The 22,001-nt window shown below is 42.3% G+C and overlaps 1 protein-coding gene across 3 annotated transcripts in view; it reads right to left on the bottom strand.

Moving 5' to 3' along the window:
* LOC122562573 (coronin-1C) overlaps positions 1-22,001 on the bottom strand; it is a 177,839-nt gene that overhangs the window by 133,592 nt on the left and 22,246 nt on the right. The window contains exon 1 of one of the 3 annotated variants that reach the window (XM_043715529.2): positions 21,605-21,736. The exons of the other annotated variants lie outside the window; for them this stretch is intronic. The gene's annotated coding sequence lies outside the window, so the exon portion shown is untranslated. Of the gene's footprint in view, positions 1-21,604; positions 21,737-22,001 lie in introns of those variants that run through there. 3 annotated transcript variants of the gene reach the window in all.

The raw sequence follows: 22,001 nt of genomic DNA, 5'->3' as shown, positions 1-22,001 counted from the left end.
TAGCTGTGGGAGTCGGTGGGTTTGTAAAAAAATGTCAGTGTCAAGTCGGTCATCATTAATGGAGATGGAGAGATCCAGGAAGGGGAGGGAGGTGTCAGAGTCGATTTCGAAGCTCCTTGGATGCTGCCTGAACTGCTGTGCTCTTCCAGCACCACTAATCCTGGAAAAATCCATTGTAAATTCACAGTTGTTTGTTTTCAGATACATTTTCATATTGTGAATGTACTAAACATTTTGCATTCACATTTGTAACAGGAATGCTACCAGTATTAAAGTACATTCAAACCTGCATAAACAACTCCCACTTATGTCAAAATCAAGGTGCCACAGGTTCAATTCCTATTCTGAGTTAAATTCTGTAACGGTGATTTATCCACAGAATTCCTCAGTCACGACCAGCTTCCTCAACCACTTCAATTAAAAAGGTGAAAGAATGTGGACATCAGCTGGGGACCAGATCAAGTTGGCTGCAATTCCAATCTGAAGCTCATGGCTGAGGATGAACCAAAGACCAAGTACTTAATGGAATTAACATTATGCTACTCACAAAGCAATTTGCAGTTCAACTTAAAGAAAAGGTGAAAATTGGGAAGAGGAAATAACATCTTCTGTAAAAGCAGGCTGAAAAGATGTCCAGCATTGTTTTGCAAATGAGAGATCTGAAGTTCAGTGAAGTGCTGGTATTTAAGTGGGTCATTAAAACAGATTTTGTTGCGCCATTACCAATGACAAGGTTAGTACAAGCATTAAGGAGTAAACCCTTTCAATTCAGTCTATTTTTATTCATACAAGGGACATGGACATTCCAACAAGGCCTGCATCTATTCTACATTCCCAACTGCTTTTGACAAGATGAACCAGTGCAGTCTGTGGTAAAGTACTCTGACATTGCTGTTAGGTTGGAAACAACGATTTACAGAAGTGATGCATTGAGCATAGGGAGTCACTGTAATTCTGTGACAGATGAACAGGACTCCATGCAGAGAAGTAGATAAGTTGGAATTCGATTTGTGACAGTGGGGTGGGAGTGGGGGCCAAAATGAGGATTCAAGCAAAGAGGGAGGGAGAATAGGGACAAAAGCAGTGAGGTGTTTCAGTGGCAGAGGTGAGTAAACCATACAGGTTCAGAGTCCTCCTTGGGATTGATAAAGGCAGAGATTTCACATGGTCTAGGTGAGCCTCAACAAGTGGCCACAGAGGAATGGAAGCAGTGGCAAGGAAGTTCGGAGCAACAATTAAAACACAATTTTCTCAGTGAGATGATGGAGAACCCCCTCCCACCCAAAGAACTGAATCAACAGGCTGAATTATCTCCTACATCTGCTTCACACAACTCGAATTGCTGTAGGAACCACAGGAGCTTATCTAAAGATAAAAGATTGCATGAAGATTCTGTACCAGATGTGGAGAAAGAGCATGTACAGGAAGCAGACAGAATAAAGAGCTGACCATCTTCAATGCTCATACCAATCAGCCACAAATTAATTATTTTTCAAATCTTTCCACTTGCTCTGAAGCATAGACTCAATGAAAGATCAGATCGCAAAACAAAGCTAAAACTTTAGAAAATCCAATTACCATTCCACTAAAGACCACTAAAACATTGAGTGAAATCCAAAGCAATCTAAAAGCATACCAATCTTGACCAGTTAGCCCAGCGACATAATCATTGTACCACTGCACACGTTATCCTCCCCAGTCCTTCTCTGCTTCAAGATATTTCTACATCCACAGATACCTATGGCACCTTTGCTTCCCTTCCATGTGTAGCCATGCATTTATCAGTATTGAATTTCATCTGTTGTTATTCTGCTCATTTACAAACTTCACACAATACCAAAAATTCTCTTGAAAAGTTTGCATCTCAAACAGAAATACTGCCAGTGCTTTGCCCAGAATAAGTCACAAACTACCAAAGACTGTTGGAAGAAACAGTTGAAATGCTAATGTATCAGAACTTTCTCCATATGTCACTGCATCACATGCTTGGCCAAGAAACAAATTACACCCAAATGACTCATTGGAAACTGCATCATTGGGTATGGAGTGACTGCTCATGAATAAATCTAGCTTAACTTCAATTTCTCCACCTCCTTAAAAAATCTCTCCCAGCCATTTCTCTTTAAAACACTCTCCTTTTCCCAATTCAAGATTCCTCTTCCTCTACCTATACAGCCAGTCTTTCAATCTCCAAACCATTTTGCTATTCTATCCCCTTGTCTCAACAGCTCGGATTATGCTTTTTTTTGTCTTTGACACTTTCACCTGGCATTATGCATCTAAAGCATTCAAAACTCTTTATACCCTTATAAAATGGGCATTGTTGTTTGGGCTAGCATTTAGTGCTTATCCTTCATTGTTCAGGGTGAACTGCCTTCCCTAAAAGGACACTTGCGAACCTAGTGACGTTTGAATGACAATTTACATGGCTGCCACTGGACTAGCTTTGATTTAATTCCAGATGTTAATTGAATTCAAATGGCACCACAGTGGGATTCAAACTCATGTCTAGAACATTAGCCTCGGGTTCCAGATTACTAACCCAGTGACATTAACATGATGCCACCACAGTCTCCAGACAGGAAATACAAAGACAAGTTTTTTAAAAATTCATATGTTGCCACCACAGCTGATACAATCAGCATTTAATACCAATCTTTAATTGGCCGCAGGGATGGAGAACTGCCTTCGTGGAAGTCTGCAACCACAGGGTGCAAGTACAACTTTATAGCTGTTAGGTCCGGATTTCCAAGATTGTCAATGATTAAGGAATGATGATGGATTTCCAAGGCAGGATGATGTCTAACTTAAAGGAACCTGCAGATGTTAGCGTTTCCATGTGTCTGATGCCTTTGGCCTACCAGGATGCAATAATTTCAGGATCGGAAGAGGTTATGAAAAAATGCATTAGCAATGGCTGGAACTTCTAGATGAAACATACTTCAATAGTATGCCAGTAGTGGAGAGAATTAATGGTTAATATTCTAGATGGATCCTCATTAATCCAAGGAAGTCAATAGCATTTTATCATATTCCTAATACATGGATAGTGGAGGGTGTCTGGAAGTTAGGGGTATTACTTGTGACAGAATTCCAACCTTATTCTGATAGAAAATACTATCTGGTGAATGGCAATTCACAGGATATTAATGACAAGGGATTCAGTGATAGTAATGCCAACTTTAAGAAAAAGGAAACCTTTGGTAGGTTTGTGAACACTATTTGCCTTTTAACAGCTCAAGCCCAGATTTTTGTTCAGACATGTTGCATGCAGGCATAGACAACTATATAATCAATTGTGACACAAACAAAACATCATTCAATCATCAGTGAATGGGACCTTAGAATAGAGGGGAGGTTGTTGAAGCAGTTGAAAACGTTTGGGCCTAGAAATCAGAAAAATTGCTCCAATGTCCTACAGCTGAAATGATTGGATTTTGAAGACTACAAATATTGATGCATACAAGTTATTTCCTTTCTTTTTAAACATTTCTCACTGTCTGATTTATACTATGATACACTGACGATAGCATGAGCACATTTCAAAAGTATATTGACATAATGACAATGCAATATACATGACAACCCATTTTGATGCTGTTAAGCAGCCAATGGCTCAGACACTAAAAGAACTGAAATTAAAAAGACAATGAAAGACTGAATGTCTACATTTGTTAATTCAACTCAGTTGTTGGATAGGTTTCGCAATAATTCACGTCACTGATACTCACCACAAAAACAGTAGGAAGGTTTGAACAGATTTTAACGGATATAATTTCAAGACAACACATGCAATCATGAAAGTTAGTGCATTTGAACTACTTACTTACACAGGCATAAAATTGATTTGCAAAACTATTATACAATTCCAATTCATAATTTGCATAAGGTCTATGCTTACAAACAAGTAATTTGAAACTCAAGTTCCGCTTGAGATGTTTTGATCCAAACCACTTCTATTAGTAAATCTGCACAGCCGACAAAAAGAAAACACCATTGTCACTTTTCAATCATGATGAATTATTATTTTATGTTACAAGTGGAATCCAAACCCCTCCTTAATACATGCAATGGCAAAGCAGCCATTTCATGGCATCCCCTGGGGAAGAAAAGGGCAGAAAATGGCAGCACTGTAGCTTAGAATGCTTTTCCTTCTAATGAAAGAAAGGGTAATAGAATACAGTTTCATACCAGTATGATGTCTTAATTGTGTCCTAACAGGAGAGGCTGCTCTCCAGGAGGGAAATCTCGCACTTTCCTACATATGGTGAATCAGATCCGTAACAGCAGGGTCAAAAATCTCAGTGCAGTCTAGAAGTGCACAGATGGAGATGTCAGGTAAGAGAAGGTCTGAGCTCACCTGCAACAATCCCTTTGTGAAACCCCTCCGATTCAGTTGAATACACCCGCCAGCATCTGCTACCAAAGATCAGCAGCAAAGTATCAGAGTGAAGCCACCTCAGCAGAAAGTTGTTGCTTTTAATCAAAGAGATGGGAGAGGATTGATTAGAAAAAATGGGGAGGGAGAGAGGCTAAAATCATTTTCACCAGCAATCCTCCACTGGATTACATCAAACTACATTTCTAGGGTAGCTGCGTAAATATTCACCTAAATCACGGAATGTTGGTTAAAACTACAGGATTTTGCTATACCCAAGCCAAAATAAATCATGGCTTGGAAAACAGTGCACAAAGACATCCAGCTGCAAGCTAGAAGGCAATAAATTGTCACTTTTGAGAAAGGAAAAGGTGAACAGTGAGTATTATCCTGAAGAAATGAGGTGCAATTTAAAAGCAGGGAGAGCAACACAATCTTAATATAAATGTAGCGTTTGCAACTCCACCAAACTGGGAGAAAGTCAAGATTGCAGATGCTGGAGATTAGAGCCAGAGGTGTGGTGCTGGAAATGCACAGCAGGTCAGGCAGCATCCAAGCAGAAGAATCGACATTTCGGGCATAAGCCCTTCATCAGGATTGTGATTCCTAATGAAGGGCTTATGCCGAAACGTCGATTCTCCTGCTCCTGGGATGCTGCCTGACCTGCTGTGTTTTTCCAGCAACATACTCTCAACTCAGACCTCCTCCCATCCCCTAAATCGCTAATTTGATTTTCAGATGCAACACCTGATAACTTAATACTTAAAATTAGGATTCTTCAAGTTACTTTAGAATGGGATTTTAAGATCTTTCTTTGTAGAAGGGATCCAACTTCTTTTAAAAAAATGTAATGCTATTATCTGACCAACAAGGCATAGGATACATGAAAGAAAATTGTATACAACTACACGGCATAGGTTCTTGACAGCAGGATACTAATATTGTGGGAGCAAATTACTGCAGAATTTGTACTGAAAACAAATGTTGAAGACCACAGTGAATCAGATAGTATGCATGGAGAGAGCACAAGCTAAAGTTGAGTCTTGATGTCTCTTCACGTCAAGTCTGATGAAGAATTATATAGACTTGAAATGTTAGCTTGCTGTCTCTCAGTGGATGTTGTGATCCGCTATGATCTCCAGGATTAGTTATTTTCAGTACTATAGTGGTACTGCTGGTTCAGGAATAAGGACACTCACCCTGCACCACAATAGCCCTAAAAGAGATATTTTAAATCAGTATATTCAGGACTTGTTGTCACCCAAGTCTGGAGTAGGTGGTTCCCTAATCAAAAAAATTCTGGTGTAAGGGAAGGCATCTAGCAAAGAAGCAACACTATCACCGTGCCACTAAAGCCTGTAATAAACTTGAGCCATTCCTCCTCCAACCCAACACGTAGCCTCAAGCCCCAAAAGCACACAAATACCAAATTCTCCATGCAGAATTGGGAGGAGGGTTGGCACAGCAATAATAAACCTTAAAATAACTTCCACGAATGTGATTTACATGATGCACAAAATGAAGACACCCAGTTTGCATCCTAGGGGGAAAGACCTGTAATTTTGGAAGGTCAGATCAGAGAAATGCTATGTTTCCAAACCTTTGAATTCAAGAGACCAATGGAATAGAATATGAAAGTGTTTACTCACTCTGGTGAGTTACTTATATTAAAGACCAATGTGAAGAAAACAAGCATCTTTGCCCAAAACTCCACTGTAGCAAATGGAGTTAGAACAATTTCTATCAAAGCTCACAGACCGTTAAGCAAATTCTGCTGTAGAGATATTACTTCACAAGCACAAATCTCTGCCATCCAAATAGATGATAAACAACATACAGAACGCTTGTGCTGTTACACTGACTTGTAGAGTGTTTTTTTGAGAATTAGGAAAATCGTCTGGTATCACAATAGTAGCATGTTTGCTGCTGCTCAAACTATAGCGTCAGCACTTAAGTTCATTTCATATTCATGCAAATATAAACACATGTATGTGCATGGTGGGGGAAAAGGGGGCTTTTGAAAGAACAAAAAAGGCCACAACATATTTCAAATGTTTACTGATTTTAATAATTGCCAAACAAATGACCCCAAAATGTTGAAACCACTAGTCCTGCATCAACATGCTCTTCAGTTCAAAAATAAGGTGAGTATCTCAATACTCACAGGTACACCTTGCTGAAATCCCAAAAAGGTCAATGGCTTTGTGCGTGGAGAATCATGTCTCACAAACTTGATTGAGTTGCTTTGAAGAAGTAACAATGAGGATTGATGAAGGCAGAGTGGTGGACGTGAGCTATATGGACTTCAGTAAGGTATTCAACAAGGTTCTCCATGGATGACTAGTTAGCAAGGTTAGACCTCATGGAATACAGGGAGAACTAGCCATTTGGATATAGAACTGGCTTGAAGGTAGAAGACCTAGGATGGTGGTGGAAGTTTGCTTTTCAGACTAGAGGAAGTTTGCTTTTCTAGTCTCCTTCCTATTGGAAGGATGTTGCGAAACTTGAAAGGGTTCAGAAAAGACTTAAGGATGTTGTCAAGGTCCAAGGATTTGAGCTACAGGGAAAGGCTGATTGGCTGGGACTGTTTTCCCTGAAGTATCAGAGAGGTGACCTTATATAGGTTTATGAAATCATGACAGGCATGGGGTAGGATAAATAGACAAAGACTTTTCCCTGGATGGGGGGTGTCCAGAACAAGAGGGCATAGGTTTAGGGTGAGAGGGGAAAGATATAAAAGAGACCTAAGTGGCAACGTTTTCAATGCAGAGGGTGGTACAACGCTGCCAGAGGAAGTGGTGGAGGTTGGTAAAATTACATTTAAAAAGCATCTGGATGGGTATATGAATAGGAAGGGTTTAGAGGGATACAGGCCAGGTGCTGGCAAATGGGACTCGATTTGGTTGGAATATCTGGTTTGCATGGACGAGTTGGACCGATGAGATTTGCTTCTGTACATCTGCATGATTCTATGACCATCATGTCAGCCTATCTATTGAGGAGAAAGTGAGGACTGCAAATGCTGGAGATCAAAGTTGGAAAAGCACAGTCGGTCAGGCAGCATCCAATGTGCTCTTCATCAAGAATGAAGAGTTCATACTCGAAACATCGTCTCTCCTGCTACTCAGATACTGCCTGACCGGCTGTGCTTTCCAGCATCACACTTACCTATTGAGAAGAAATAAGCAAAAACTAATACCCAGTGTGAAGAAGGAGCCTGTAGCATAACAAATCCTGAATGATGGGACAGCAAAATGTACATATTTAATAAAAAGCAAAAAAAACTGCCAATGCTGTATATTAGAGACAAATTAGAAATTGAGAAAAAGCTCAGCCTGTCTGGCAGCATCCGTGGACAGAAATCAGAATTAACATTTCGGGTCAACTGATTTCTCTCCACAAGCACTGCCAGACCTGCTGAGCTTTTCCAGCATTTGTTTTTGTTACATACACAAATTGAAAAGATTTACACTCATGAATAACTAGTGTAAATTTAGATTAGATTCCCTACAGTATGGAAACAGGCCCTTTGGCCCAATAAGTCTACACCACCCCTGTGAAGAGTTACCCACCCTATATTTATCCCTGACTAATGCACCTAACACTATGGGCAATTTAGCAATTCACCTGACCTGGAAATCTTTGGATTGTGGGAGGAAACCAGAACACCCAGAGGAAACCCATGCAGACACACAGAATGTGCAAACTCCACACAAATAGTCGCCCGAGGTGGGAACTGAACCTAGTCCCTGGCGCTGCGAGGCAGCAGTGCCAACCACTGAGCCACTGTGCCGCCCCATTTAGTTTTTTGCAGGCACCCATGGAGCCTTTAACGCCTAGGTCCAGTGGGGGAAAAAAATATGCTGAAAGCAACATGATCAAAGGCTGTATCAAGGCAGAGGAAAATTGCACTGAAATATTGCATCTCATTAAAATTGCTCAACAGAAGAGTTAACGCAGCTTAGATGTTTAAAGACAAACTAAAACAGTCAAACTTTGCAGGCTGAAATGTCATGTTTCACAAAAAAAATTGTTCAAAGCCATGTGAACATGAAGATGCCACATCACCACAGACTAAGGATATAGAAGCAACAAGACCTAACAATGTTCAAAAAAATCAGCCTCATTCCTGTTCCTCCCTCTTCCTGACCTTTGCTGACTGAAGTTAGTTGGTAATATTCCAGTAGTTTCATCCATTTCCCCTCAAGGAGCAGCTGACTTCAGCAATCCCTTGCTGGTTCAGTCAGAAAGTTTTGCTCCAAAACCATTACAAAATCAACAGCCTTGGCATCCAATCAGCTTATCTATCCATGCACCATGACCTAAATAAAGCTCTTCAAAGTAACAAGGAAAGATAAAGAGCTGCAATAGATATCTCGTGTATTCAAAAGAATAGAGCTTGGTGGGACAGCAAGAGGCTCAATGATTACTTTAACAATTATTGCTGGCATCTAGTTCTTGTTGCTTTTCTATCCCCACCCAAAACATACGCAAGGAAGAAAAATTTCAACCACTCAATGGCATTCGTGGATCTCAGCCACAGCAACCATTTCAAAACTGCAGCGGTTATCCCCAATCCAAACGAATAGCACAGAAAATGACAGAGCCCATCACACTTGTCCCTTGAGAGAGGTTGTCCAGAAGAATATACAATGCCTGTGGCCTCACCAATTAAGACGACAGCTGAGGCACTGAATTGAAAAGCAGACGCAGAATAAAATCTGTCTGACCATTCAGCAATTACTAACACTGGGTGCAGGAAGATTTGGTGCAAATATGCATAATGTTATTTCTGTACACGCAAGACCACAATTTTGCTTGTTAAAAGTATGACCAAGCCAACAAACAAGATGCCTTGATACTTTGCAACTGAAGGTACTAAAAACAAAGTATACATCAGTGTCAGAAGCCATATATTTGTATTGCTTTAAGCAACAGATAAGCTTTTCAATCGCAGAAAAAAAGCATTTTCCTTTTTTTGTTCTGACAAGGGCAGAGCGGGGGCGTTGTCTTTGAAGAGACAGACGATGGAAGCACTATACTTCGTGTCACTTTTGTAATCCAAACCTCAGTAAATGCATCCTCATTCAGGACCTTAGGTTGGAGCTCATATGATTAGTCTCACACCGGGAACTAGCAGCACTGTCGTAGTTAGGGAAGAATGAATGGGGCACATAGAAATAAACTGCTTTTCTTTTTAAATAATGAATCAAAAGGTGAAATATTTCAAGAAGCTACTAGCATTACTAAACATTAGAGTCCATCTTTAAGTACAATCTGACACAAATCTACAGGGTTTAACTACACAGCTCACTCCCAAAAATTACAACCCATTTGCAGGTAAAGGTGGTCCACTGGGCAGTCTTAATTGATCCAATCAAAATTCCTGCATCTTACCACAGCAGCACCCAGTTCTGCTGAAGATTGTACATTCACAATTTGATAGATTGATGATGGTAAACAATTCCTTAAGATCAATTCTAAATTTCTCTCTTATTAGTTTGAAGCCACGTCACCCTGTTCTATAATAAAAGTATTAATTCAGGCTTTTTCTCAATTAAGCAACTTGCAGTTATATAGCACCGTTAAAAGTGAGCATCCCACAGGAGTACAAAGAATAAAATGTGGCACAAAGTGATATTATAAGTGATACAGGCTTGATCAAGGATTTAAGATTCATCCTGAAAAAGGACGAGGAGAAGTTACAGAGGTTTAGGGAAGGAATTCCAGAGCATTGGGCCATGGCAGTTGATGCCACAGCTTTCAACTGTGGGGCAATTAAATATGGAGATACCCAAGAGACCTCGACTATAGTGCAGACGTTTCTTACTCTAATCTATAGTGTATACTTTTTTTCTGTGATCTCTCTCTTTTCCTGGCTCAGAAACGGAAGTATCTCCAGTCTTCCATCATAACAGGCCCAGCACTCGGGGTCAGCTTCATGGACTTCCTCTGCACTGTCTTCAGTTTTGCTGGAGTTTCACTGACTTTAAACTGAACCCTATATATGAGGGGCAGAGTAATCAGTGCATTAGATAGTTTGAGTATCACAATACTGATTGTGCAGCCCTGCTAATGCAGTTTAACCATCTACTGCATTTGTTAATTTATAGTCTGCATTAACTGATCATGTTGAACGCAGATGAGACCTAGGTGTTTTCCAGCTTTATCCATAACCATTCAACACATTTCATGAAATGTGCACTGCCCATTTTTCCTCCCCACACACTGCATTTGTTACTTGTCAGCATTGATGTTCACTTGGTCAGTCTATCTCCTGTAATGCCATTTCCTCCACATGTATAAGGTCATCTCAGAAGCACACAACAGCTTATCCTTAGCATTCAATTGATCGCTTGTCTTCATACTATCCTTCAGGTGTGTGGTCAATTTCCACTAGCATGCAAAATCAATGTGTCAACTCCCTAAGCTCCATAAAGACAATGTTTGGTGAACACGTCAGAGCTTGTTGCACCACATTAACGGAAATACCAAAGCTATTCTGGCAAAGTCAAGAAACAGGGTCAGCAGCAGATGGTGACAGATGTGGAGCATCTTAGCAATTGACAGGTTATGGGGTTTACAACTTTTGATGAAAACAGAATGGTATAACGCAAATGATAGACAAGTGTCAAACAAGCACTTTGCAGTATGAGAAGGTTAAGGAGTGGAATTTCTAATGAATTGAACTGGATGTCTTTTATTATAAAAGATATTCAGGTTCATCAATAATTCACATGGGGCAGGGAGGGCGAAATGATAAAGTGAGAAAAATAGAAGCACAGCATACCCTGCTGAAAACCACCTGCTAGTGAGCTGGGATCCCAACGTGCGGAAGATACAAAACCTTTAAATTAGCGCATCAGCGCACAACACAAAGCAAACAATAGCTTTGGGAGGGCTCTTGTGGCGCATGTGGTCCCTATTTCTGGGCCTGAAATCTGCAATGGAGGTGTTATATCAAACCAAATGACATTAGTGCACAAGCATGCAAATTTGCCCAAGTCTGAAGAACTTTCCAACAGCCAAATTCAGTACAGGATGCAGTCAGAAACTAATGGATAATTTATTTACTACTTCCTGACTGTGCTGGTGAGTCAACTGCAACAAAGTCCACTTTTCTAGCAGGATGATTCACTTCAATTGCAATTATGAAAACTTCAACAAGACAACATAACACCAAAGTCACGAGGAAATGTCTCAGATTTGATATGCAGCTGGTTAGCAGTTCAGACTCCGTGCTAACCCCTCATCATTACCAGTGGAGTATTGAAAAAAGTCAAGTTTTTCTATTGTCAATTGCTACCCAATGCCCCTCTAGAATTTATGGGTGGCACAGTGGTTAGCACTGCTGCCTCACAGCACCAGAGACCTGGGTTCAATTCCCGCCTCAGGCAACTGTCTGTGTGGAGTTTGCACATTCTCCCCGTATCTGTGTGGGTTTCCTCCGGGTGCTCCGGTTTCCTCCCACAGTCCAAAAATGTGCAGGTTAGGTGAACTGGCCATGCTAAATTGCCCGTAGTGTTAGGTGAAGGGGTAAATATAGGGGAATGGGTCTGGGCGGGTTACTCTTCGGAGGGTCAGTGTGGACTTGTTGGGCCGAAGGACCTGTTTCCACACTAAGTAATCTAATCTAATCTAATTCTCTCAAAAATCATTTTGCCAATGTCCAAAATGAAAACAAAGGCAGAGAACAGAACCATATACAACTGAGATCTCTTCACCATGTGGTAAAAAGCCCACTATAATTCAATATCACATAAAAGAGGATATATATGGTGGTCACTACTCAAGGAAAGATATCAACACATTAGCATCTTTAAGAACATAAGATTTTATTTCTCTCAAGTTAATTAGCCATCACACTATTCCAGTTGACTCAATACTTCCTTAGTGAGCAACTACTAACCTCAACTAATTCACAAGCTTAATGACTGCGACTTCACTAGGGCGGGGACTGTGGAAAAACACCGGCTCGTTGCACTGAAATAAAATGAGGACTCTGGAAAAACAAAACTGTCCTCCTGCCTTCTGCAATCAACCTCCACCATAAAGCGAAAAAAACTGAACACACCCTAATCAGACTCCCTGGTAAAAGTTAAAACTACCATAACTGTGGCATGCAATAACAGATGTATATCATTGTTTCAGGAAAAACCATAAGCAAAATAGAAAGCGAAGTTGGAAGAGCTAGCTAGGGCAAACTGGGGGAGACACTCAATACCGGTGTTGTGCCATGAAAAACAATAGGGTAGGCAGCCAGTGAACCTGAGTTACCTGCTACTGGCTAAATAAGGATTTGAGAAGAACTCCCTGCCCATTGTGTATGGCCTGATCTATTGGACAGGTATCTTTGTTTATTGCTTTTGGATATCATGGCTACGAGTCTTCACATTGTTACACCAAACTAAACCAGCAGCCTTTTACACCTACAACTAGCATAAAATGTTAAAGGGTGTGTAGCTGATCAAAGTCTGACAGGAGCAAGCTAATAGGTCTATATAAAATTGGGTGTATTTATAACACAAACATCCAAACACATAAAAGGGTAAGAAGTAGCACAATGAATGTTAAGTCTACATTACCCAGATGTCTCTTTTAGAGATTTCGTTTTAAGTTGATCACACTCATTTCAGTCCAAAATGGTTTACTACATATCTTTAAAGTGACTACTTATTCTGGAGACTGTGGTCATCAGGAACATCCATTCTGCATTTATTCCATGTACAGGGGAACCTCAATTACCTGAACTTGATGGGCAGGCACTATTTTGTTCGGATAATCAATTATTCAGTTAATCGATCAAATGCTTCTCCTCTGGGCCTCAGAGCTTTTAAAGTCTGCTCCCCATTCAGGAGACGAGCAGCAGCGCATGCCCCCGTGCAACACAGCCCCGCTCCCTGTTCCCGTGCAACACGCCACTGCCCCGTGCAACACGCTCCCCCGCCCCGCTTCCGTGCAACATGACCCCCGTGCAACACGCCCCTGCCGCCACCCCCACTCCCCTGCAACCACACCTCTGCCCCCACTCCCGCAACACGCTCCTGCCCCCACCCCCGCAACACGCCCCCATGCAACATGCTCCTGCCCCCACCCCCGCGCAACAAGCTCCCGCCCTCTCGCAACATGCCCCTGCCCCACCCAACACACACCTGCTCCTGTCCCCGCCCCCACACAACACACTCCTGCCACCGCGCAACACGCTCGTGTCCCCGCCACCGCGCAACACGCCCGTGTCCCCGCCACCGCGCAACACGCCCGTGTCCCCGCCACCGCGCAACACGCCCGTGTCCCCGCCACCGCGCAACACGCCCGTGTCCCCGCCACCGCGCAACACGCCCGTGTCCCCGCCACCGCGCAACACGCCCGTGTCCCCGCCACCGCGCAACACGCCCGTGTCCCCGCCACCGCGCAACACGCCCGTGCCCCTGCCCAACGCACCCCTGCCCCCCGCAACACGCCCCTGCCCCCACACCCACTCCCGTGCAAAATCCCCCTGCCCCCCCAACACGCCCCTGCCCCCACCCCGCTCCCGTGCAACACGCCCCTGCCCCCACACCCACTCCCCTGCAACCACACCTCTGCCCCCACTCCCGCAACACGCTCCTGCCCCCACCCCCCGCGCAACAAGCTCCCGCCCTCTCGCAACATGCCCCTGCCCCACCCAACACACACCTGCTCCTGTCCCCGCCCCCACACAACACACTCCTGCCACCGCGCAACACGCTCGTGTCCCCGCCACCGCGCAACACGCCCGTGTCCCCGCCACCGCGCAACACGCCCGTGTCCCCGCCACCGCGCAACACGCCCGTGCCCCTGCCCAACACACCCCTGCCCCCCGCAACACGCCCCTGCCCCCACACCCACTCCCGTGCAAAATCCCCCTGCCCCCCCAACACGCCCCTGCCCCCACCCCGCTCCCATGCAACACGCCCCTGCCCCCACACCCACTCCCGTGCAAAATCCCCCTGCCCCCACCCCGCTCCCATGCAACGCGCCCCTGCCCCCACACCCGCTCCCGTGCAACCCCCCCCCTGCCCCCACACCCGCTCCCTGCTCCCATGCGACACCCTACACTACTTCAAATAATAATGTCGGACCTTTAAGACACCCCAGAGGATAGGTGGGGCCTTGGTTTAATCTGAACGATGTGAAGTATCACATCTCAGTAATCCACTCAAGCAGTAGCGTAGAACATTACAGCATAGTTCAGGCCCTTCGGCCCTCGATGTTGCGCTGACTTGTCATAACAATCTGAAGCCCATCTAACCTACACTATTCCATATGCTTGTCCAATGACGACTTAATGAAGCCTGCATTTAGAGGTCAAATCTTGAACCTGAACCTGAACCTAAAACTGCCTGCCACAAACACTACCACTGAGATGAGCCTATGATATCCAGTATACTGAACATGTTTGTCCACCTTTAATAAGTTGCACTAGCTGGCCCAATTCCCAAATTTTAGCTGGTTTTCCTGCTTCTTGGCCTAATGTTTTTAAACAATTGATTCTTTTTAAGATTTTTTTTAAAAAAAAGACCATCACACTACACTGGTACCTCCACCAATCACTCTTTGGACTCAGGATTGCTGTTTATCACTCCTCCATGATATACCAGTTACTATCCTCCCACCATCTAGACTTCTCCCCGTGAAAACCACTGACTTCACTTTCATTTGAAACCACTTCAACCACCACTTAAAATTTTCATCCTTTCCATCAGTTGCTCATTTTAAAGCAACTGCTCAGATGTTGGACTTCTTATTTAAGGAATGACGCATACGTATTGAAGGCCGTTCCATGGGGGTTATTAGATTTATACCTGAAGTGAATGGGTTGTCTTATTAGAAAAGGTTAGACAAACTTGAATTGTTTCCACTGGAGGTAAGAGAAAGGGGTGCCCTAATTGAAGCATATAAAATCCTGAATGATCTTGATAAGGTGGATGCAGAAATGCAATTTCTTCTTACAACTGTTTTATAATTATGGATCACACTTTTAGGACTGAGATGAAGAGAATTTGAGGACTGAAACACTTTGGAACTCTAAGTTGCCACAGAAGGCAGTGAAGAGCTGAAAATGTGTTGCTGGAAAAGCGCAGCAGGTCAGGCAGCATCAAGGGAACAGGAGAATCGACGTTTCGGGCATAAGCCCTTCTTCAGGAAAGAAGGGCTTATGCCCGAAACGTCGATTCTCCTGTTCCCTGGATGCTGCCTGACCTGCTGCGCTTTTCCAGCAACACATTTTCAGCTCTGATCTCCAGCATTTGCAGACCTCACTTTCTCCTCACAGAAGGCAGTGAATGCAGGGCATTGGAAAGTTAAGACTGAGGTAGGTCTTAACCAAGGAAATAGAAGGTTGTTTCGAGGAGATGGTAATGTGGAATTCAAAACATAAATAGGTCAATATGATTTTACGGAATGGCAGAGGGGGCTGTCAGGGTCCAGTGACCCACTTGTGTCCCTAATCTTATACTTTTATATTTCTTTTACACCAAATATAATTTAAAAATTTTAAATTAAAATAAAAAACAATAAGAATGAGAAGAGCAAATGAGAAGAGTGAAGTATTTATGAGCAATGGGAGAGGCTGAATGTCAATTTTGTATTGGATAATGCATTCTCTGCCCATGTGCTACAAAGCTCCCAAAGAAGCAGTTGCACCACGTGTTTATATCACTGAATCACTTACCCTGAAAGCAATTAAGTCACCAGCAGCAATACTGAAGAAAATGCTTTCAAGTCATGTTATCCCCCAACCAATCCCCCCCCAAACAAAACCACTTCAAGCATGATTCTCGCCCAAAGTGCTTCGGCAACCTACAAACTGAATTAGAGAAACAAGGTAGTAGCTACAGACACCAGTTTCATTGTGTCAGCTGCAGCACAACTAGTAACTGCAGTTGCAGTAAGGGCCTGTAAACATTCAAACTCAGAACAAAGGCCTAATCTTGTCACTTCAATAGGTTTTTCCCCGTTTTGAGTATCTCCGAAAGACTGAGCTCCAAAGCAAATCTAGACTTGCTGAAGGCAAGGCAAATCACTCAGTGCAAATGCAGAATACAAGTTATGCCAAATGTCCATATTTTAAGCCTTGGAAAAGAAATGGGTGGGATCAGTGCCAAAATTTTTAATCTCTCATTTTGGCAGTGCTTTGAATGTTCACTGAAAACAAAATACTTCAGTTAAAGAAAATGCACATTCCCTTCTCCAGCCAGCCTGAGGTAAGATACTCATGGTATTAATGATCCAGTACAACAAAAAAAAAGTTGCTCGGGTGTATAGGAGTTGGGAGGTCACATTGTGGCGATACAGGACATTGTTAGGCCACATTTGGAATATTGCGTGCAATTCTGGTCTCCTTCCTATCAGGAACATGCTATGAAACTTGGAAGGGTTCAGAAAAGAGTTGGAGGATTTCAGCTATAAGGAAAGGCTGAGGCTGTTTTCCCTGGAGCGTAGGAAGCTGAGGGTTGACCTTATAGAGGATTATGAAATCATGAGGGGCATGGATAGGATAAATAGACAAGGTATTTTCCCTGCAGTGGTGAAGAGTCCAAAACTAGAGGTTTAGGGTGAGAAGGGAAAGATACAAAAGGTCCCTAAGGGACAACTTTTTCATGCAGAGAGAGTGCATGTATGGAATGAGCTGCCAGAGGAAGTGGTGAAGACTGGTACAATTACAGCATTTAAAAGGCATCTGGATGGGTATATGAATAGGAAGGGTTGAGAGAGATATGGGCCAAATGAGACTAGATTAGGTTCGGCTATCTGGTCAGCACGGATGAGTTGGACCGAAGGGTTTGTTTCCACGCTGTACATCTCTATGACTGCTTTTCTGAAGATGTCCTTCCAATCAGCAAGTGTGAGCCTGAGCTTCCAGTTGCTTGCCATTTTAATCCTGTCTCCACCCCATTCTGATCTCAGCCTCCTACATACTGTTCCACTTAGAAACTGTTAAATCTCAAACTCATCCAGGTTTGATGAATTGGGAATTGATTGAAAATATTAAAATCCACCTTTCCCTTATACCACCTGCCCAGAGTATTTTCAGCACTTTGTTAATTTTAAATTTTTCCCTTTAGCTCTCTCCTAATCATCAGTTTGCTGCAGTTTTCAGTTTCTACTAAAATTGTATGCCTTTTAGAACTGAATTCCTTTAGGTCAAAGTCAGCAGTGCCTTCAGACATACTCAAATCCCATGCCAGCACTGGCAATTGAGCCTTCAGCTGGCTAAGCTCTGGAATTCCCTCCCTAAAACACTCACCTATTTTAAGACAGTCATTCAAATTTACTCCAACCATGTTTTGGGTCATCTGTCCTAACATCACTATATGATTTAGATTAGATTATGTTCAATATTACTCCTGTGAAGTGGTCTGGGATGTTTCCTACTTTAATTTGCAGTGAAAAGTGTATTTCTTGTTTGACAAAGCCCCTCAAAACTCCATCGCTGAAGTTGCTCTTAGCTCAGTGAAAGCACGTTGGGCTTACAGAGCCGAGAATGGACAACAATAGATCAAGAACAGCAGCTTAACACCACCATCACAAGAACAATTAAGGATAGGCAATAAATGATACCCAGTCAGCTCAGCTGGATGGACAGTTGGTTTGCAACGCAGAGTGATGCTAGAAACACTTCAATTCCCACACCAACTTCACCCCTTGCCTGTGGTGTGGTGACCGAGATTCAACTCTCTTCAATGAGAGAGCAACTGTATGATCTGCTAGGACAATGGCAATGTCACACATTTTACATGTTATATGGCAAAAGTATTATTTCAATACTTGTAAAGTTCTCAGGTCATTCTGAAATAAGGAAATTTGCCATGTCATTGCAAGCTTTCAAGAAAGATGGACTGTCTGTCCATCCTCAATCACATTTCCCCAATTGACTCGAAATTCAATTCACCAAGTAAAACAAAGTTATATCTAAAATTACGTCAGCTTTCTGAGGTTATGGAATTTCACCCTATTATAGAAAGTAAGCAGTTTTTGACTGTACAGCAAAAAAATATGCAACTGTGGGAATTTTAGTTATGCTTTTGAACTCCACTTTTTCCTGACATAACTTCCTTAACAGCTTAGGAAACCACATGTTAAAGCTACAATCAAAGACAACATCAAACTGGTTATACATTGAGCAGCACTGCTTCGAAGCCACTACCCCCTCAAAAATGCAAGGACTGCAAATATTAGAATGCTTTAATTTAAAAAAAATGAATATTGGGAATTAAAGAAAGCAACCATGTAATTGCTATTCCACGTAGTTCAAAACTAAATTTAAATCACACTGCACAGACTACAGCAAGAAACACAAATCAAAACTCAGGAATCAGTTATAATTTATCCTTCGCTGCAGTGAATAAGGATAGTTGTAATGCTTTATTAAATTAAAATACTTAGTCATTTCTGCAGTCTAACAATGAAGCTCATTCTGTCCTATGAGTCAGTGATTTAACTGGTAAATTAAAGCCACTTTTAAAAGGACAACAGAAAAAGACAATTCTTATGCTAATATGCAGCAGTTTTGTCCATGTCAACGTGACTGCAGAGTTCTTTAGGCTTTTCAGTTGAGCTGCTGCTTAGTGAAGAAAGGGGGGCTAATGGAAACACTGGACATTCTTAGCAGCTCAGAATAGTACACTCATTTGGCAATTGCTGAATAATGTACAATTTTAGAAAGGGAAACAACGAAAAATATTCATTTCTATTTTCTAACTTAAAGCTACTTAACTGAGTATTTTATATTTGAGGCTTTAGTTAAGTTGAGTTTCTTTTCTGAAAAAGATTGTCAGGTAAATAAACAGTTAAAAGGGCACCTTCAAATCAAATGAAGTGTCCCAAAGAGCTTTCCAAGAGAGAGAAGGAAGTGGGACATATACAAAGAAAGCGGGTAGCTGAAAGTACAAACAGATTTACAAGCAATTTGTGGCACAGCTAGGTAAAGCAGTAGGTTTCAGGAGAGAATGCAGATGCAGCGAGCAGCACAATGTTATGAGCTCTACATCATTTGGTTTATTAGTGGCAAAGTAGACAAGACAAACAGCATAACCGTACTGTTGGGTTGCAAGGTTAGACAGAATTTCTTAAGTCCAGAAAGGAAGGACATAAAGGACTGAAAATGAAGGCAAGAATTTTCAAATCAACAGTGGTGACTGGGTTTGAAATGCAGAAGAAATTTGGCAAATAAAATGGGACAGTCAGGACCCTACACTGTAGACACTGCAAGAGGTCCAAGGAAGAGGTTTAAAACAAGACCACTGAAGCACCAATAATATTAATATTATTGACCATATAATATTAATTCAGCTTTTGCTGAAGCTCAGTAATTCTAAACCAATTTTTTTTCCTCAACCCCCTCTAACCTACAGCAAATGAAAATAGCTTTATTAATGAGAAAAATTCACATCAATTGGATTTCATAGTATTTAAATAGAGTATTTTTTTAAAAATCAAATCACTTTAATGTATACATACCATGTAATCTAATAAAACTTTTAAACAAGACTACAATCTCACTTTTTAAAAATTCATCAAGGGGATGTGGGAATTGCTCGCTAGGCTAGCACTTATTGCCCACCCCTAATTGCCCAGAGGGCAGTTAAGAGTCAACATCGCTGTGGGTCTGGCATCACATGTTAGCTAGACCAGGTAAGGATGTCAGTTTCCTTCCCTAAAGGGTATTAGTGAATCAGGTGGACTTTTCCTGATAAGTCGATTCATGGTCATCATTAGACTCCTAACTCCAGATTTTTATTGAATTCAAATTCCACCATCTGCCATTGCAGGATTCAAACCCAGGTACCAAGAACATTACCTGGGTCTCTGGAGCAAGAGCCCAGTGATAATACCACCAAACCATCACCCCCCACCTCCTTCAGATGATTTCTGCAAAGGCATATCTCAAGATGTTTGCGGTATCATCTGGGCTCCTGAAAAACTCACTCTATCCCATCACCTTCTATTTATTACAGCCTTAATTCCTGTAAAGTGCTTTGAACTCTAAAGAATATAAGCCCTTTTGGAATTTCTTATTAGCAATTTAGCCAGCCAAAATATCACTTACTCAAATTATCAGGAAAACTGATGGAGAGAAATAAAATCAGACCAGCTATCATACATCCTGAACACTAAACAATCCTATATTTATTTTACAGTATTTTGGAGATAAATTGGTCTGATCTGTTGATCTCAGCATTTAGCACAAAGAGGCTTGAAAACCACAGAAGTTGAAACACAGCACAACAGACCATTTATATAATGTTATTTGCCCTCTTAGAAACTCAAACATATTGGTTGCCAATTTCACAATAGGAATGATGACCAACTACAATCAGAATCTTGCAAGTTAAGAAGCACACCACTGCAGTTACTTAAACTGTTCCGATGTTTCAACTTAGGGCGAAGAACAGCTACTCATCACCATCCTCCAGATTTGTTCCTTTCAATTATACTTAATGTATAGATTTAGGTTAACCAGGTTTTACCGTATAAAAGATTAGCAATCACCCCCTGACAACACAAGCAAACTATGACTATGTTTGGCCATTCCCCAAAGCCATAGATCAATGATACAAAACACACAAAAAGTGAACTTGGGCATTAGCACCGAATATCCATAACTTATCAAAATAAAAACAAACATTTCGTTAAAGACGACTTGCACAAAGTTATGTTTGCCAGAGAAAACCTGTGCTTCTCGACATCAAGTCACAATTCGTTAAAAGAAATATCCAAACTGCATATTAACACCAAACTTAGATAGCTGTGAATGCAGATCTTGTAAAAGTGCTGCCGCCTCAATCTTCAACAGGAAGAAGTCTTAAATTCGTGTTTTAATCACTGCACGCCCTGGTGCCGAACACAACTCGACCGGCCACGCCAAACTGCTAGCATTATTCCCTATCAACGTGCACAACCACTCAGAAACGTCTTGATCATTCATCCACCCATCCTCGCCAAAACAAACACACGCTGCAAACAGCAGGAAGGCTGCAACATGCCCAAGATGGATAACTGAAGGGAAGCCTCAGCTGAGCAGCCCCTGGATGCCACTCATTCATTGTCTCTGCATCGCTCTCCTGGTCCCCTCAGTAACTATGCCAACTACCAGGCGCCAACGACAGACCCAGACAATCATAACTATCACCAGCTCCTCCCTCCACCAGGCCAGAGGGGGGGTATAATTTTAACTCTCTCCTCCCAGTTGTCGCTCTTACTTACCTCGAGTCTTGAGTTTATTTTTTTTTCAGTCCCCAGTACGTTGCTCACTCTGTAACCGGCTTCGAGCGCTCCCTGTCCTCACTCACCGCCACCGGAAGCAACGCCTTGACTGAGCGCGCCTGCGCCGACTCGAGCCCCGCCCTCCCTCCGATTGACAGCCCCGGGGAACCAATCGCGGACTTCCTTCTCATCAGCTTCCGGGTGTCCAAATAAGGAGGTGCTGCATCCCTCCCAGTTGTCTATGCCCGGAAGGGTGCTGCCCACCGCCCCCCTCCAGAACACCCTGCCACCCCCATTACCATCAAACACAAAGTGTGCTTTATAAATAAAATAAAAGGTGCCCAATGAATTTTGTCATTGTTCTTTCATTGAGTACTGTATCAGATTTGCCAGCGAA

This window comes from Chiloscyllium plagiosum, unplaced genomic scaffold (assembly GCF_037043375.1).
Source record: "Chiloscyllium plagiosum isolate Xiang-an unplaced genomic scaffold, Cpla_swu_hap1 HiC_scaffold_24, whole genome shotgun sequence".
Lineage (NCBI taxonomy): Eukaryota > Metazoa > Chordata > Chondrichthyes > Orectolobiformes > Hemiscylliidae > Chiloscyllium > Chiloscyllium plagiosum.
This window is presented reverse-complemented; position numbering and strand designations above follow the sequence as displayed.